The sequence below is a fragment of the Scophthalmus maximus genome, chromosome 6, assembly GCF_022379125.1.
Source record: "Scophthalmus maximus strain ysfricsl-2021 chromosome 6, ASM2237912v1, whole genome shotgun sequence".
Classification (NCBI taxonomy): domain Eukaryota; kingdom Metazoa; phylum Chordata; class Actinopteri; order Pleuronectiformes; family Scophthalmidae; genus Scophthalmus; species Scophthalmus maximus.
Genome location: NC_061520.1, coordinates 21,608,476 through 21,622,227, shown reverse-complemented (window position 1 = coordinate 21,622,227; position 13,752 = coordinate 21,608,476). Strand labels below are relative to the sequence as shown.

The window sequence follows — 13,752 nt, the reverse complement described above, 5'->3', positions numbered from 1 at the left end:
TGGACAGTTTGCGTCCTTTGTTCTCTTCTCACTTGTTCAACGTGGCCTGCAAATCTGAGGTGCTGTGTTCATTTTGATTAGATTAGGGGCTTAAAAATGACTTCCGAAGTGTAGAGCATTTAGATACTAGCATCTCCCGGAGATAAAAAAAAATAAAGATTTTCTTCATTAGGATCGTGGCCGGGGGGGGGGGTTGTTGTTTTTTGTTTTTTGTTTTTGTTTTTGTTGTTTTGTTTTTTCTTATTATTATTCTGTACTTTTTTACAAATGTTTGTTTTCATTATATAAACCAAACCCCCGGAGGTTACCACGCATATATTTATTCTTTGGACTCACCAAGTAGTGCTGGTATTATCATAATGAGAGTATGGCTTATATGAAGTGTCATCACAACAATAGCTAGTGGGCTAATCTCATTGGGAGCTAGAGCAAAGCAGAGATTGGAGGAAAGGGGGTGGGGGGGTACTTGGTGCACACATGGCACTGGGCTGAGCCTAATCATGGGCTTGCAGAAATCCTCACAAATGGGGAGGGGGATGGGGGCTCTCCCTGGGGTGACTCATTTAGGCTTTGAAGAGAGCATTCTAGCTCCCGTACGCAGCGCCGGCCCTCTACGCAGGGCAGACATGAAGACTCGTCTCGTTCCTTTTTCCATCCGCTCCTCTCCGCGTATTGCACAGCTGAAATGGGCAAGGGCGGGTCCCATCCGCAGCTGCCCTGGTTCACACATGGTTCAACCGGTGCATAATAAACTGGACGGTTTCATCCCTCCCATTTCCTTGCCCCTGCAGTTGTTGTCGGGCCTTTTCCATTGTTCTGCCGGCCACCGGGCCACAACAGTGTGGCACTCCTTTCCTTCCCCTCGCACTGTAGTCACAGGGAAATCTGGTACGTGTCTCCCAAACGTTGCACATAATGTTCCAGGCCAAACTTGTACAGCCACCCGCGTCCAATTTCACTTACTTATACTCCAAAATCGGACTCCTTTGGTAAACTTCTTTTCTTCATGCAATGCCACAGCATTTCGTGAAATCAGATAAATGTCCCGGAAATTTTGTTGAATTTTCCCAGTGAGATATAAATGTGTTGACAAAGTAACCCGTCTTTGTGAGCTTTTATTTCTCAGTTGGGGTCACAGTCATTTCTTACTGGGAAAGTCAACAAAGTCCCGTGACAGACAGACCGACGGACAGTATGGAGGAAGTATAATAGATGTAATAGGAGATAGCGAAATGTGATGATAAAGATAACAATAGTCAACTAAAACCTGCAATATTCTATGTTCTGTCCACGTGTGGGCAGTGCAACAAGTTGCAAAGTCAATATGCCACAACCACATTGAGTCGTGTAGCAAACGTGTTACCGAAACACAGCTGCCTGTTTGAGCCAGCCACGGACACAGGGCGACATTAGCTTTCATTCGCAGTCATATATTTAATCACATGATAAACCGCTGAGTCCATTAAGTCCTCTCTGTAGCTGCCAAATGCTCCACTGTTTTTCACCGGCCTCTTCATAATGCTGTCTGCCTGCCACTTGGTGGGCGGCGCACAGCGGGGTTTTTGAACAGAGCTCGCCTGCCCGCATGCGTTTGCTTGAAACGACCCTGACGAGAAACATGGCAGTTTCCCCAAAAACATGAAAAATTGCTGCTGTGATGCGTTCAGCCATGTGCTGTAAATATGAGCTTATATGGATGATTGGGGGACACTGGGCCACCTAGCCCGCCTTCTCCTACTGATATTATCTTCTTATGTAATGGACCTCGGGTCAGCGTGGCCACTGCTGGCAACATACAGCGACTGAAGGGCACATTAGACAAACCCGTACAGTTGGACTACATATTTGCATCTGGATATTACTGTAAACAATTTCCCCTAACCCGAGCTCTAAGATTGTCTGTTCAAAAGCTTCAAGACACGATGTGATATGAATGTTAAACTATATAACTGCACTCAGCTGTGCTTTATTGAGCCCCTGACACGCTTTTTTTAATTTTTTTTAAGTCTTTATTGCAAATGAAAAAGTACATAGTGTACAGAATATCATACAAAGGTACACAACACCGTATGCAAAGAACACATAACAATAACATTGCCAGGGGTGGCCTATATTTCAGAAAGAATATTTAAAGAGGTCCACATGTTGAAGGTTTTCAAAGCCTTTTTGTTGCTGGATTTACAAATAATAATACAAAAATAATGTTTAAACCTCATGGAGGGAAAACTGCAAAGTTAGTTTTTTTTTTACTGCCTAATTTACACTTTTTTTTTTTTGCCATTAGAATAAACACATTTATATTAAAGCATTTCTTTTTTTCCCTTTGACTTCAGAAAAAACAAAACACCACACTTTCCCACATTAAAGCACAAATCTTTATGTGTGGTCAATGATGAATCTCCTGAAGTTCTGCCAGACTTTTCTGGTAAGTGAACAATGCCAAGAAAAAAGGTGCAAAAACAACTCCTCTTCCTTCACAGAAAGAAACAGTTTGTATTTATTTTTTTCATTTTTCATTTAGCCATGCAGTGATTTGCAGGGTAATACCCGTGCATGCCCCTCCACGACACTTCCTTCACCTTATTGTGAGGAATCATCCATCCTTCCGGCGCCAATATGTCACAACACGTGGGATGGATACAACCATCCCTCTGGGACCAAGCGCGTATGTACCTATTATTCATATTTGGAGGATCCCCTGATCCGCTGTGATTCGCACAACGCGTCACAGAGGCAGCTCCCAGTGCCACTGAGGAGAGGGGGGGGGGGGGGACCCGCCTGCCCCATCCCGCACGTTGCTGAAGCTGGAGGGCAGAGGAGAGGAGGCGGGGAGCGGGAGCGGACGGGACTGGCTGGCTGCGTGGAGTGCGGGAGACGAGGTCCCACTGTGCCGACACAGAACCCCCCCCCCCCCCCCCCCCACCCCCCCCCCCCCCCCCCACCTCCCACCCTTTTGCAGAGGCGACTCTTTCTCATTCATCGTAACAAAAAGACCAGAACAAGAAGAAGAGAAGCGCTGGGCGAGTGCGCGTCCGTCGTGCGCACAGAGGTGGATTATTCGCTCCGAGTGACGGACGCGCCGGCGGAGGCGCGCGGACAATAAGTGGGGGGATCCCGGCAGCAGACAAACAAAAGGTGAGAGCCGATTGATTAGTTTCCCCCTGATTTTGAGCTCATTAAAACCCCCTTTCTTTTTCTCTCTCTCTCTCTCCACATGTTAACAGTCAAAACAGTTTGTGATCACCTGTGCGCAGCCTTTGTGCCAATCGCGCGCATCGTCTGTGTTATCCTGTATTTTCGATTGGATTCGCCGATCTCCATGACGCGTTTTTCCCTAATTGTGAGCTATGAAGTCACTATTTTGTGCCTGAAATGTATTCATTTATTTATTTATTTATTGTACCTGACTTTTGCTGACTGAATGTCATCTGGCTGCTGAGCTGTTGACATGTCAACAGAGAGGCCCTGTTGGGTCAGGAGGGTGTGCTGGAGTTTTGCTCCTGGTGTTCAGGACAGTTTCAACACACACTGACCGTGGAGTGGGGCCACCTCACAATTCAAGAGCCGGTATTCCTATAGCTTCTTCTTTTTAGAAAAAAAAGTTTCTCCGGCTCTGTGGTCTGCTCCTCCGTGTGAATATCCTGTTTCCTGGACCAAACAAACAATGGGGGCGGCAGGCATGTGATATCCTGTGTGGGTCTTGTGTCACCTCGCGCCGTGAAGAAAGAAAAGAAAAGGAGAATGTATGCTTAAAAGCGGAGCTCCGAAACAATGTGCAGGACATCAAAAAGGGAAATGTGGACCGACACTGTCTGCTTCAGTGTCCTCCATTTGTTGTGACACACAGCAGGTCTGGCATGAGGACACCCAGTGACAGGAGGTGTGTGACTGCTACGGAACAAAGGCCTGTACTGAATTTGTGCCTCATGAGAGAGACATGTGCTGCAAGCACACACACGCACACACGCACACGCACACACACACACACACACACACACACACACACACACACACACACACACACACACACAAAGTGCAAAGGCAGCGGCGCTTTGTGTTGACTTTAGTCCAGGATGTTCAGCTGCTTTTAATGGGGTCAGCGTTTCTGATTCAATAAAGCTATTAACCGTCACAGAATTTTTCCAACGCCGCCGTTCTGTTGGGCACAAATGGGAGAATATTTGCCGTTCAGTGGCCATTAACGACCTCATCCGTGCACGGTTGCAGCCTCTACAAGATTGAAAACGCCACATCCAGTCCACCTGGGCGAGTGGGAGCTCAGCCCATGACGCGTTCCCACCACCTCGCCTCCGAGCCCCTGTTTTTTTTTTGTGTGCCAAAAGTTGCTCGTCAGCATGTTTGGTCTTTTTCCCACACGTCTTCATTATAACGCTCTGCGCACCGATTTGAATGAGAGCATTTGTCAGTTAGGCAACGCGATACTGTTGTCATGCAGGTTCACATAATTCAGCACTTCTGCTTGAAAACAAGTTGCCGCCCGACTGGTTCCGTACGCAAATGATCCGCACGCGGGAGGATCCAACTCTCGGCCACGGCATGTGACAGGTGGGGATGTAAATGGGACCAAGTTGAATCGATGCATTTTTACATGTGCTGCTTTGATTTCCAGGTAACAGCATGAGTTAATATGGCCTATTTAAAGATTTAAAAAAAACAAATTAATCTATATTAACAACAAAAAGCACCGGAGCAGAGAGTGCTGCGTTCACTGTCGTCACATTCGGAAGAAAAAAAATAACATGGACGGTGCCGGGGGCCTAATTCAGGGACAGACACTGAAGTGTTTTCTAGTTAATGTGTTTGTGGGTCAACAGTAATCTATAAGCTTTACAGTGGAAATCAATTTAGATCCCGAAGGGAGAGGGCCCATCGGAGCAAAGAGGCTCTGCGCTTATTTAGTGTAAATGATTTGGTCTATTTAAAAAAGGGGAAGCTAACTTTCATCCAAAATGTCACAATCCTGCTGTGTTTGGTGTAAATGTCCCCGGTGCTGGTGCCTGAAACGTAACCACTGAAAACATTGGCTCACACTGAAAGTTGTGTCAACAGGACTCTGTTCCTCGTTGGCCGCGGACAGACGCTACATCTCTTTTCCTTGTTTCATGTCTGCTTTGTCCGCTCAGACAGGACATCCTGAGTAAGACAAAGAGTCTCGAGCTCGGTTTCACATTTAAACCCCCCGAGCCATCTTTTTGAAACATCCCACGTTCGTTGTGTGCTTCAAAACATGCACGGCCCTTTGCATACAAGAAAATAACACGTGCAAGAGTTGGAGGGGACGCCAAAAGAAAAAAGAAGACGCTGTTTTTCTTCTTCTGTCTTTCTGATTTTTCTAAAGGGATTTGGTCCTTTAATGCGGGTATGTAAAGTGTGCTCTGTTTATTTCCCTCCAGAGTAAAGCAGAAAACACCAACATCAGCCCGGGAGAGTGATTCTCAGCTGGTTTGGGAATTCCTCCGGGAGGCAGTCTCCATGTCATTTAAACGAAAGCGACTACATTAAAAACAAGCCTCAATCGGTTTAAGGAGGCAGGCACTCGCCAGTTGGTGGGCGGCCCCCCCTGCTTATGAATTATTTAAAAGAACGGCCACTATGATGGATTTATAGGTTACCCATGTGTTTCAATGGCTATTGACCCGGGCACTTCAGAGTAAAAGCCCCCGGTCTCAGGGGGATGTTAGTGGGGAATTAATCGCAACTCCAACCGTTGCTTGGTTAACACCAGCACAACAACCTGTACCAACTAGGTGCTACGGTCGGTTGGTGACACATCATTATTTCCACATCACGAGGACGACTGCTTTAATGAGAACGCTCAACGGCGAGCAAACGACAGGCTGTTTCAAATGTCACTCTCGCGTAGCGATCTGTGTTTATAGAATACGGACAGCAAAAAGGAACACGCGTTATGTTCTCAGAAGGACCAATGACAGCGATCCTCGGCGAATCCTCACGGAGAAGTTACAGAACCACATGTCACAAGCCGCTGACACGTTCACACGGATCATTTCCAACTGTTGTTCGACGACTTCAGTCACCGACGATTCTAATAATCGATTAATCATTTAATCGTTTGAAGTCCTAGACGTGAGCATTTGCGGCATAACATTAAAGTTCCCTATTTTTTTGCTGCTAGTCAGATGGAACAAAACATCGAGGTCACTGTCAGCTCTAGGACATTGTGATATTCTACAGTTTTCTAGAGGATAAATGGCAGATGAAGTGATAATCATCGGTCAGTCTGTCATCTATTGCCGGTTGCCTCGCAGTAAAATAATGAGCCTCAGGCGGCTTCAAATGCTTGTCACTTTTTTAGCAGCATGCTGAATCTACTAAACACCCCATACATTACAAAATGTAGATATTGGGCCGGTAGAATGGAACGCAGGGTCATTGCATCTCGACCGTTGCTATGACAACGTTTACCTTTTGTACGTGTTTGTTCAAAGCCGAACCCTTAAATCCCCTGTCAGGAGTTCTCACCTGCCACAGTGACAGTTTATAAAGTTGTAGATTAAAACCGAGGAGGACAGTTTTTAAGGCACAAAGAAGAGCGTGTTCCTCACTTCTTTATTTATTCATTTCAGAAATTGTAACAATTGAATTAAAATGGTTGTCATTTCCCTTCTTATCATCGCCATCCAGGTCTCTTTGTTTATCCAGCTCTAAGTATTCATAACGCATCTGAAATCAAAAGCTTTTACACCGCACAGGTGGGCAGGTGACTGCCTTCTTCCTGCGGCAATGGATGGGGGCCTTGAACCCAACGGATCTAAGCAGTGTTCCACCCCAGAGCAGAATATCCCCCTCTCGGTGTGTGTTTACCTCCTCCTCCTCCTCGTGTATCTCTCAGACTGGGATGTAACTGCTGTGAGGCTGAGAACATTGGAAATAACAACAAAGCAGAGCCCTCTTCAAACCTTTCTCTCCGTCTGTGCTGCTGTTGGCTTGCCTGGAAGGTTTTTGGAGAGAACGGGCTGGGAGGAGGCGGGGGCGGGTTCTCCCCGTAATTATGCTGCTTGTGTGCCCCTCTCCATCTTTCCATCCATCCCCCTCTTGTGATCACTCTCCATTTTTTCCTATTTTCCTCTTAAATACACACCACATATCACATGAACTCTCTCACACACACACACACACACACACACACACACAAGCACACACGCTGTGAGGTGGTGATGTAGGGAGGATGTTTGAAAGCCTGAACGATAATGACCAGAATGAGACTCCAATCCCCGTGAGTGTGTGCAAGGTAAAGGAGGGGTGGGGGGGGGGGGGGGGGGGGGGGGGGGAGGTGGTGGACGGAAAAGGGCCTGAGCTGCTATTATTACCCTCTCGGGCGCAAACAGAGAGGTACACGGTGTCGAGTTTGAAGAAAAAAGAATCAACAACAACAACCAAAAAACCTCCTTGCTGTCTACAGCAGACGTGCCCCGCGGCCTTGGAGCTGCAGTGATCAATACTGCTCAATGCTTAAAAACCCCATGTGAGTGTTTCGCATGTTTAGTGCCAGGAGGGGTGGAGACGGTAAAGAGACGCACCAGAGACTTGTGTGAATGTGTGATGCTCCGAATCCCCCCACCCCACCCCCCCCTTCGAAGTAATTTCCTGTTGAGTTGCTGTGCTATATTTTATTCTTCTTCAAACCTCGCCTCAGTGCGTCGATTTAGTTCGGGTTCTATTGTCCTCGGATCTGTAGATTCGGAGCCGCCCCCGGTGCAGTGTGGTAGACAATGGAGATGGAGGACGTGTAGGTGCTCAGCCATTAGAGCTGAGCCTTCATCATTAATGGAGTGTTATGTGAGCCTCCTCTTTTACTGGGTTAATACTGGCCACAAAAACCCCCAACATAGGCCGATACTTTCACACACACACTTACACGTACACATACACAGCAGGTCCCAGACACCCCTCACCCTCCAACTCGTATCACCTGCAGTTTAGAAAGAAAGAAATCATCCCGATCTGCAGTCACCTTCACCGCTGCAGCTCGGGATGAGGAGGAGGAGGAGGAGGTGGAGAAGGAGGAGAAGGAGGGGCGAGGCCAGGGAAGTCATTATCACCTGCCCCGTGGACCGAAACCGAGCACCCCGCTGGTCCACTCAGACAGGCCCGGGCTGAGCTCGGTGACAGGGGGCAGGGGGCCGTGCAAGGGAGACGGCGTGTTAGCAGTAAAAATATGGAGAAAGCATGAAGGTGTGTGCTGATGACATGACAAGGGGAAACCACGTTGGAGTAAATCCTGTAATTCGCCATAGAAAAAGTCTGTCTTTGATCCAGAGGTCTTTCTTTTCAAAGTTCCATTGTGTGGCCAAGAGGCTTGGCTACTTCCTTTTCAAATTCATTCTCGTTCAATATGAACATACCCTTTCACCTACTGCACCGCAGTCTGTCGCAGCAGCGGCACACACGTCTCATGTAGCGGGGTTGGTCATGCACGCTCCCATGGCAACAATGTGCTGCGTTGTCCATCGGCATAGTCAGTGTGCAGAACTGAATGATGTCAGGACAGTGTTTGGTGACTGGTAGAAAGCTGATATGGGGATGGTGGCGCAGGGCACAGTTGTAACAGGTGTCGGGCACACTGGGTGGAAAGATGATACTGTATCCCCAGGGGAAGGCCGTGGCTGTTGGACTGGGGGAAATGACCGGCGGAGCTAGCATGTGTCCGCAAATCCATGCATGTACAGTATTCATCTTTCTGACCAGACTGGGTTTGGAAATGTTTACCTCGTTGCTGAAAGGATTTGCTCATTAATTGATGAGTCGATTGAGTGAAAATGTAATGAACGGACATTTGACTAATCACTGAAGACAAGTTGACAAACTGGTATTATTCTATCTTCTCATATGTTTGAGGGGTTTACGGCTTGTATATTGATTAGATCTGGTTTAGGACTTATGCACAGGAAAAAAAACCAACCTAATAATTCTAGGATTTTACCTTAGGCCATGGGAAAATCTTTAAAGATTTTTTCTTCCTTTTAGCTGGTTATTAAAAAAGAATAATATTATTTAACCAAAAAAGAATAATCAATAGATTAGTTGATATCGAGAAAAGATGGTCCCTTTAAGTGACATTACAATCATACAAGGATTTAACATGTTGCAGAAATCCGCAATGTTTACTTTCAGTTGCCATGTTTGAACTCATGACTGTAGCAGTCTTGTGTTTGACATGATGTGGCACATCCGATGATGAGCATGGAACCCTTGTCATTCATTTAGCAGGCCAGATGAATAATGATCTGTGTGGTTGGCAAACAATGAAATTACAGGCGTCCCCTGGTAATACTAATTCCAGCCAGATACAGCTTTTACAGTGCGTGCGGGTAACTGATCTGGATGGACCTACAGATGTCTCGGACCACTGTAAGGCTGCCGCTGTTATCAGAACAGGAGCATCAGTGATTAGACGACACATGGCAGCAAATCAAATCAAATATCTCAAATGCGGCAAACAACACTAGCTTTATTTTTCATCTACTTCTCTGTACATTCTTGAAATCCGACTGACCTCCAGCAACAAAACGACCAGAGGGTCGTATGACCGTATGACGACTTATTAAAAGGGGCAGTAAGCAATTTTGGAGAAAGCTTGCCTCTATCTTTGTTTTTGTTGTTGGTGATTTTACTGCTCCGACCGGGCCGCGAAACCGCAGCCTCGGGTATGGGAGGCCGACGTGCTAACCGCCACGCCAAACACCCTTAGTCACGGCGCCATTCGCGAGCACATCTCTTGAGGTGTCGGGGAGTCATTTTTACAAACTGCACACGCAGTGTTGTGAGGTGCGGCCCGCACCATTTCTTTGGTTTTCAATTGACAGAGCCAGGGCTGAGCCCCGAAACCCGGATTGTTTTTCCGGCGCACACACAGAGCCGACAGCCAGTGGACCGATTCAAATCGCTCACCGCCGCTATGAATGGATATGCTTATATTCTGCAATCGCGCTGATTCTCTGCCATAACCACACTAACCGTCACCCTTGACCTTTCAAGCTCAACACCCATGCGTTGGTTAAAAACAAATGCAGACAATGCCCGGAGGCGAAAAGTATTTGTGGCATACTTCCTGTCACCGCTAGAGGTGCTATTTTAGGGAAAGGTTCATTCGCTCGCTTTTACCACACACAACATAGTTTGTCGTGAGATGGAGGATTCGGTGATCTAGGTGACATACAGTAGGTTTGATTTTTGCTGAAAACAGCGGCCTGCAGGGAATTGAACTGAGAATGATGAGAGCTGCTAGAGTGAACCAAAATAGCCGAACAATAAAATCTACAAAGATAAAATGCAATGGCCGACTGTATACGCCATACCTTTCAATCCACATATATTGATTTGACCCATGCTTATTATTAAAATACTTTTGCAGCTGACAGTTTCAATATGTCTGATCTGGTCGTATTTTTTTCACAAGCTGCCTCTTTTACTGTATCTATGCCATTCGCGGTCAGCCAGTGAGACATTCTGTGTCTGTCTCCACAGCAACTCTGAGAATAGTTGCTCGATCAAAACCTTAATTTTGTTCACACGTGATGTCTTTTTCTAACCGACAAAATATTGAGAAGCAGTGGGACACGTTTTCCATCTGCGGCGCAGCTGTTTCAGAATATTGGGTTAAAGGTATTGAATAAGACATAGCAACAGGAACAGATGCCAGGCTCTGAGGCGCTTTGCTCCACAGACTCTACCTTCCTATGAATCCATTGGACCGTTTGAGGCGCCCTCTCCTCAAATCACAGCACCTCTCCAAATTGCCCTGACAGAGCTGGAACCTTCAAGAGCTTTTAGCCCATTGAGAGCTTTTGTATTTATACAGTAGGACAAAAATAGCCACATTTTTGGTGTGATATACTGAAAGGACAGTGGCAGTATTCCTCTGTCATCTGTCTGTGTACTGCATGTTAACTTGTAGTAAACAGTGCCGTTTTCAGCGTTCACTGCGCCCTGGATCAGTCGTTATTTTCCAGGCATGCCTGTGTTGTCTGCCCTGATGAATCCATGTAATTGATCTGATTATCTAGTTGGGTAAGTGGATTTGGAGTGATAAACCAGAGGGACTCATTACTGTTCATGGTCTAAATGCAGATATCAGCTGCCAGAAATCAGCTATTTGCAGATTGTTGCCCCATAATGGATTTAGACACTTCATAGAAAAGTATTAGTCTATCTGAAGGGAGCTATAACCCTTCACAGTTAGAGGCACGAGGGCAAAGATTCTGGTATCAGATTAAATCAGGTTGATATGCTGTAGATTATAGGTACCAGATGTCTCCAGCTCCAAAATCAGATCCCGAGAGCCAGCTTGTCAGAAGTCAGGTGAAGATCCACATATAGGATGTTACAACTTCATGGTGAAGCAAAATAGGGAATATCCTGATTTTAACCAGCAGTTTAGCCAGGAGTCTTTTTGCTATAAGCTGAGGCTGAGGTTACGGGTCTTAAGCTATGATATTAAGAACTGTGACCTTTTCCTGCTTCTCCACACGTTTTTCCCTTGACCTTACTCACATAATTGTCTAAATTCATTTTCATTTTTCCCACATGGCTTATTCTTGTACATTCACAGAGCAGGGTCATTCCATAGCTCTGAATGAGGAAAGCGTTGTGCCCATCCAAAGTGACCTATAAGTGAACTCTGATGGTTTGTTGCATGACCAATATTTTATAAAGGTCGTAATATATTACAATGCAACTTAAAAATTGTCGCACTCTTTCACAAAATATATACATTTATATACTTTTAACATCACATTTATATGAATGAAACCAGGATTTATGCATTTTGAAAGCCAAACAAATTAAAATGATTCTGTTCCCTTTTTTTTTTTTTTGCCTCCTTGCAATAATTGAACCGCCTCTGTCGCCTTAAGGCTCATTACAGCCCCTCACTTGTGGTGTCTCCTCCCCTCCCCCTTCTCAGCCTCATCTATGTTGCTTTCTCTTTGTTTCATTTTGACGCCTGTGGAGATGTCCACAGTGACCATTCGTGTTCTCCATAGCCTGACTATGATATCGAAAACTAATAACACAGGCGCTTTATGCTCCATGTAAGAAGTGCCTGGGCCAATCTGGACACCCACAGACCCCCAGGGCAAGCATTTTATCGCAGCAGACAGTGTTGGGCTGTTGGCTGACTCTGTGGCCTCTGCCTCCCACACGCTTGGTCGACCCGGTCTGACCTCCTCCTCCTGATAGCATCTGGGTTATACACACACATGGTTTGTCATGGCCTGTGGCCTCGAGCGTGGCTTTGAGCGCCGTCCCATACAGCGAGAGGAGCTGGCCCCAAATCCCCTGACACAACCGACAAGCCGATCGTTGGATGGTGGCAGAATGAAGCCCCCGGCCCTCGCCTCTTTCCCTGCCTTCTCTGCATTTTTATACCCCCTGCCGGCCCGGCCCACACAAAGGCCGGGTTTGACTGTACCGCCCTAAACACACACAAAAGCTTCACTATCTCTCCATTCATTTACCAAATGGAGCTTTATCACATGGTGTTAATTGGCTGTAATTACGACGTCTTGTGGTTTCTTAAACAGACGCAGTGGCAATTTCACTCATGATGGCTAATGGCAACCTCTAACTCACTGGCACGACTGTCAAATCTGAAGGCGTCAGGCGAAATATACAGTGTCTTCATTTTTGTTTCGCTCATATTCAGCGTGAGACATGCAGAAGCGAAGCCATGGAAAGGTGGGGCATGATCCGTGCATGACCAGAGATGGCCCTCTTTCATGTTTCCTAACCTTAATCTGTGTGTGTGTGAGTGTGTTATGCAGTGTGTCTGGCATACTGCATGTGTCAGCTGCAGTCTCAGTATGTGGCAAAGCTTGTCATCTGTGGGCCCGTGTGGAGGGGCAGCTGGTTGCCTGGCCCGCTCCGGCTCTGTCACATTCACTCGGGGGGCCTTCCCCTTTTAGACAATTAATCTACCACTTACTCTACACGGTAATTGCCATCCCATGTTGAAATGAGCCCGGGGACAGAGAGCTGTGACGATCTTGGCAGCGCGTCTGCCCCCATCTCGCCCTGTCTTGTATTCTCAACAGATTCAGGCCTATTAATACGGAACTTCTGGGACTGAGCAGGGCAGGGGGGGTAAATTGTAACAGCCCGTCTGTCTGGATTCTTATTAAACTTTCAATCCAGGCATCACAAGCGAATGGAGGCCCTTATATTAGGAGAAAGGGCATGACATTGGCATGAAGGTAATAGGAAACCCCTCAAGACAACATGATTTACCACACAATTTCCCACACTAAACGTATTCCCTCTTTTTGTTCCCAAAGGGCCGCGGTGCCACTCACTCTCCCCATCTGCTGGCTTCACAGAGGCACTGCAGCGTGGAGAATAAACACGCCAGCCGCCACTGCCCTTCCACAACAATCGATTGTCCTCAGCCCGAGGGACAAAGTATAGCAACAGCTCGTAGACAGTGACCCTTATTTGCGTAAACATAGTCTTGTGTGCAGCACATGACTCGGTGTAGAGAAATGGAGTGACATCAGAGAGGGTGACGGAGCGTGGTGTGAGGCCATGGGGTCCGGCTGGAGACGGGGAGAGGCGGAGATTGTCAGACAAAAGTTGTGTATGCATTGTAAGGCATTTGCCAGGCAAAGGAAGAAAAGAAAGGAAAAAAAAAAGATGCTGCTGAAAAAGATGTTACCTCAGAGGGGGAAAATGTACCCAAACATATTATGAAATGGAGAACGCAGCTTGTTTGCC

At 46.6% G+C, this 13,752-nt stretch overlaps 1 protein-coding gene across 1 annotated transcript in view; it reads left to right on the top strand.

Annotated features, from left to right (window-relative positions):
- The first annotated feature begins 2,962 nt into the window (after nucleotides 1–2,962).
- The window catches only part of LOC118308891 (FERM domain-containing protein 4B), a 44,691-nt gene continuing 33,901 nt past the window's right edge, over nucleotides 2,963–13,752 (top strand). The window contains exon 1 of the mRNA XM_035630323.2: nucleotides 2,963–3,135. The gene's annotated coding sequence lies outside the window, so the exon portion shown is untranslated. The remainder of the gene's footprint in view (nucleotides 3,136–13,752) is intronic.